Source organism: Neofelis nebulosa, chromosome 1 (assembly GCF_028018385.1).
Source record: "Neofelis nebulosa isolate mNeoNeb1 chromosome 1, mNeoNeb1.pri, whole genome shotgun sequence".
In the NCBI taxonomy this organism is placed as follows: Eukaryota; Metazoa; Chordata; class Mammalia; order Carnivora; family Felidae; genus Neofelis; species Neofelis nebulosa.
Genome location: NC_080782.1, coordinates 218,438,029 through 218,443,516, shown reverse-complemented (window position 1 = coordinate 218,443,516; position 5,488 = coordinate 218,438,029). Strand labels below are relative to the sequence as shown.

The 5,488-nt window shown below is 47.4% G+C and overlaps 1 long non-coding RNA gene across 1 annotated transcript; it reads left to right on the top strand.

Moving 5' to 3' along the window:
* The first annotated feature begins 3,009 nt into the window (after nt 1-3,009).
* Nucleotides 3,010-5,146, top strand: LOC131485455 (uncharacterized). Its single transcript, XR_009248857.1, has 3 exons — nt 3,010-3,119; nt 3,338-3,586; nt 4,607-5,146. It is a non-coding gene; the product is annotated as an uncharacterized LOC131485455 (long non-coding RNA).
* The last annotated feature ends 342 nt before the right edge of the window (nt 5,147-5,488 follow it).

The window sequence follows — 5,488 nt, the reverse complement described above, 5'->3', positions numbered from 1 at the left end:
CACTGTCAGATCTTTTGATTTTTTTCAAGAGTAATCTGAGGCCCATATGTTTTGGAGATATCTGCGGAATGAAATGGTGGCCAATAAAAAAATATATTTTTTGCACTATATATGGGAAATATTGAAATTGAGAGGCAACTCATTAAAATATTGTTACTTTTTAAGTATCAGCTTCTTAAAATTAGAAATTAGAAATTTTTTTTTTCATTCTAACCCATGGGTTTTTAGCCTTTTTTCCTATGGCCCTCTGTGGCAGTCTGAAGCAGCCTATTAACCTCTTCTCAAAATAATGTTTTGTTGTTGTTGTTGTTTTAATTTTTTTTTTAATTTTAAAGTAGGCTCCATGCCCAACCTGGGGCTCGAACTCATTACCCTGACATCAAGAGGTGCATGCCCTACGAACTGAGCCAGCCAGGCACCACAGAGTAATGTCTTTAAATGTATAAAATAAAGTATATATGATTACAAAGGACACCACTGAAATACAGTTTTCACAATATTAAGTGAACCCATTTATAATATCGTCATATTTGCTTCTGCGTGCATTAAATAGGAAGATTCACTGGCAGACCTAATAACTACTGAAATATTGAAGTCATGATGGACGGGGCACCTGGGTGGCTTGGTCTGTTAAGCATCTGACTCTTGATTTCGGCTCAGATCATGATCATGGTTCATGGGATCGAGCCCCACAGTGGTCTCTGCACTGACAGCCTGCTTGGGATTCTCTCTCTCCCTCTCTCTCTCTCTCTGCCCCTCCCCTCTCCTCTATCAAAATAAATAAGTAAACTTTGGGGCGCCTGGGTGGCTCAGTCGGTTAAGCAGCCGACCTTGGCTCAGGTCACGATCTCGCGGTCCGTGAGTTCGAGCCCCGCGTCGGGCTCTGTGCTGACAGCTCAGAGCCTGGAGCCTGTTTCAGATTCTGTGTCTCCCTCTCTCTCTGCCCCTCCCCTGTTCATGCTCTGTCTCTGTCTCAAAAATAAATAAACGTTAAAAAAAATTTTTTAATAAATAAATAAGTAAACTTAAAAAAATAATGATGAGCATGAAGGATATTCTGAACTATCTGTACAACTGCATTGTCATATGTGACAAAATCAAAGTATTATTATTGGTATAAAGTATGGTTATTAGTATTTGATAAAGTCAAAGTACTGTATTAGTGACAAGGTCAAAGGTAATGTTCTTACTACTGTAGTGTGTTGCTTGCATTTATAATTGAAAAATATACTAATTTTCAGTTAGAGGTTAAAGAAAATAAAGATGTACTTTTTTTCTACCCAAGTGCATACTTCCATAGGAGGGTGTGAAAAGGTGTCCATGGACCCCAAGGTAAGCAACAGCCACTCTCATACCTAACTTTGGAGTCATAATTTTATTTCCTTAAATGGGGCCTCCCCAGTTATATCAGCTTTAGGCCCTATAACACCTGGATCTTTCTTCAAAATAAACCCAGGCAATGACCACTTCTCATCATCTTCACAGGGAACGCAGGGCCAAGCGACCGCCATTTTTCATCTGCCACTGTCCACAGGCTGGCTAACTGCTCTGCCCTGGACCCGGTCTATTCTCCCTTCACAGGCGGGTGAGCTTTAACAACCTCAGTCCCTTCTGTTAGGCCTCCAACACACCCTCCCACAGCTTCCCGGGTCCCTGGAGGAGGCCCACCGTGAGGTGGTCCCCTGCCCTGTGATTTCATCTCCAGCAACCCCCCTCGCTCAAATATCACCCCCCCCACACACACACACACACACTCCTGGCTTTCTTCTTCCCAGAGATGTCCACGTGGCTTACATTTCTTCTCATTTCTTAAGGTCTCTGCTCTCCTATCAGAAAGGAAGACCTTTCCTAACCAACCACCTAACAGAGCAACCCTCCTGGATATGGTATTACCTCCTGATACGTTATATATTTCCCGGCTACTGTTTATCCCTCTCCCTGCACCCATTAGAATGGAAGTTCCAGGAAAACAGGGACATGTCAGGGCCATGTGTTTTTTGTTTTTTTGTTTTTCTTTTCTTTTCTTTTTTTTTTAGTTTTAGTGTCTAGAATACTTTCCACCGGGTGCTTTGTAGATATTTGCTGAATAACTGACAAAACAAGAACTCAGCGCAGAAAAGAATATGAGTTTAAAGTCTAACAAGCGTGTTGACATTGAGCAAAATTCTGCATGGAAAGAAGAAATGCCAGGAAAAGGCCTAAAATTCACGTTTCTGGAAAGCAGATTGTACCCCTTGCCCCCCTCCCCCCATCTCTCACTTTTTTTTTTTATTTAAAAAAAAATTTTTTAACGTTTATTTATTTTTGAGACAGAGAGAGACACAGCATGAACGGGGGAGGGGCAGAGTGAGAGGGAGACAGAATTGGAAGCAAGCTCTAGGCTCTGAGCCATCAGCCCAGAGCCCGACGCGGGGCTCGAACTCGCAGACCTGCAAGATCGTGACCTGAGCCGAAGTCGGACGCTTAACCGACTGAGCCACCCAGGCGCCCCCATCTCTCACTTTTTAAACCGAGTCAAAGGCTTCAAGGGCCATTTGCCTGCCCACCGCTGCTTGCCCCTCCTAGGGCCACATGTCAAGATATTTGTCCGGAAAATCGCCATTATTATGGTGACATTTAAAGGTGTTTACCTGTCTGCTTTTGGTGTAGCGCCAAATCTTCTGGGGACATTCAATGAACACACAGACTTTTTGGAGGGACTTGTGATGTGGACCCCTGCGGACCATCCTAGGGAAAAATCAAAGACCCACCGTTCAGAACCACACCCACAGCCCTAGAGAGGAGGACAGATTTCTGTCTGCCGGAGACGGCTGGGCGCCCCCTCGGAAGTGCGGCAGCCAGAGACCCACGACCCGCCGGCCCTCCCCCGCCTCCGTCCGCTCCCGGGCGTCCGAGAGTCCCCGGCGCGCGGCCGCCCTCCCCGCCCCGGGCCCCCCGCGCGCGCCACCCCTGCCCACAGCGGCGAGGACAGGGGGGCCGGCTCCGGGAGCAGGGGCCGGGGTGGGGGTCGGGGTGGGGTGGGACCGAGCACTCCCCGGGAGAGGACACGGCTCGGCGCCAGCCTCGCCTCGCCCCGAGAGGCCGGGAGCGCGATGCCGCCGGGGCCCGCAGCCCGCCCGGTGCGCTTGCTGTTCGCCAGAGGGCAACTGGTGCCTGGGGGCCGGGGTGTGTGTGTGTGGGGGGGGGGGGGCGTGCAGGGGGCGCCTCCATCTTCCCAGCCTCTCCCGACCTGCCTTTGCCTAGCAGGATGCCCTCGAACTTGCCCAAATCGAACAATAAGCCCCAGCAACTCCTCGGCGTGACCCCTCTCCGCCTCCCCCTCAATCCTGTTTTCCAGGGACTAAGACGAGAAGCAGCCGTTCCGGATTCGCCGGTTGCAGCCACTGGACAAACCGAGCGGCTGCTCGCTCCCTTTGGGGAGCGTGAAAGTGAAGCCTAATTGACAACTGGTTTGCAGCACAAACAGCTGAAGGGTCTTGCCTGGGGCCTCTCTCGGTGCGTCCACCGAAGGAAACGTCGCCTGGAGGGGGCGCCTGCTGCGCGGCTGGGACCATCCTGGGAGCGGCCCAAGGAAAGAGAAAGCAAGGTCGGGAGAAAACACTCATGAGAGTACCTTTTAGGTGTAGTGAAGTTCCCTTCAGAACCATGACGGAGCAGACATTTGCAGAGCCTCAGAGAGAAGAGCCCAGACTCGGCTCTTTGCTTAGCAACATAAAGTGTTCATAAAACCATTAAGTGAAAACGCACAATAAAACACAGGTAGTACCAAAGGACAGGGACACTGCTGCGTCCCATTATTGAAATGCTTGATGGCTAAATGGAGAGAGAGAGGAGAGAGAGGAGAGAGAGAGAGTCTTGCTTCTAGATATGTCTTTGCAGGAAGATACCAAACATTCTCTTGGAAATGAATGGAAATGATGCTGTTGGTACATTAAGTTCAGTCTAATTCTGTTATGAATTTGTGCTGTGGGCATTCTAAGACGTCCAAAGTGGTTAGCCTTGATCTTTTATGAATTTATTCTTTCCAAAGATATTAAGTACTATAAAGCTCTTCATGCACACATCTATCAGCTTTTTGTATCGTTTTGTGACTATTTTTCCTCTATTCCTGCCCTTTCCTAACTCAAAGAAAGGCAAAGGCAGGGAAAACGATGACATGGTGGGGAGGGTAAACAAACTGATAATACTGAAATCTTGCCCCAGGGTCTTTTGGAACCAGTAAAAATTAAAATATAAGAGCAGCTGAGTTCATCATTGCTATTCTAGCTCTCCAGAAAAATTTAACAAACTTTGCAAGCACTTCTCCAAGACTTGCCAGGAGAGTTAGACTGGATGGTGGAATTGCTATGATTTTATTAAAATTGGTACAACCAATAGCCATAAACCATTAGTTGCAGCACTAAGGTATAGATACGTGTAGGAAAGAATGAAAAATATCTGCAACAGGGTAAAAAAAAAGTATGTAGGTATAGTTATTCTTTTTGAAAATCACACTGCCCAGCTGCTGCATCCGTAGTATATGTATAGAAAAGGGACTTCACTAAATTAAATTCCTATATGTACTTAAAGGGACCAGTAATGTTTGCGTGGTGTAATTTCTTGGTAGGCCACCAGAGGGCGCCCAGGTTTGGTTCCTACAAAACAAGTTGTAGTTCAAAAGGCTCCGTGAGACTCAGCCCGTGACTGTTTGAACGCTTGGCCGTCTCCTTCCTGGAAGGTGGCACGGACATGCAGGGCTGGTAACCCTAGGCCCACTGATGTGAACTCGAAGACGTCCGGGCTAATGCCCGCTGCTGGCTTAGACAGTCTTGGATCTTGTTTTCTGTCGTGGTTTGCTGCTGAGGAGGAGGAAGTTCCTTCTCCCCTCTCTCCCAGCTTATCCACCTGCAAGGGCTCTTCCGGTGCTGCCGATCGACAGCACTACCTGGAAAAGGGTAATTACAGCCTAATGAATAGGTAGGTATGAATGGGAGGGGGCGTACACCCACAAATGAGTGAAGTCAGTTCTACATAATCAAAAGAACTTTGTCATGTGTTCTAAAATTTAACGTTCTGAATAAATACTGGAATTCCTTTTATTTTCAAATACATATCTGAATACCTATCCTTTTATATTCAAATACATATCTGAATCTTTTTAGCCTTGTTTACTGTGACTCACTGTATTTATTGCTGTTACAAATAACACCCAAATTTAGTGGGTTTTTTTTTTTTTTTTTTTTTGGGACAGAGAGAGACAGAGCATGAACGGGGGAGGGGCAGAGAGAGAGAGGGAGACACAGAATCAGAAACAGGCTCCAGGCTCCGAGCCATCAGCCCAGAGCCTGACGCGGGGCTCGAACTCACGGACCGCGAGATCGTGACCTGGCTGAAGTCGGACGCTTAACCGACTGCGCCACCCAGGCGCCCCGTGGGTTTTTTTAATGTTTATTTATTTTGAGAGAGTGTGTGTGTATGTGGAGGGAGGGAGGGAGGGAGAGAGAGAGAG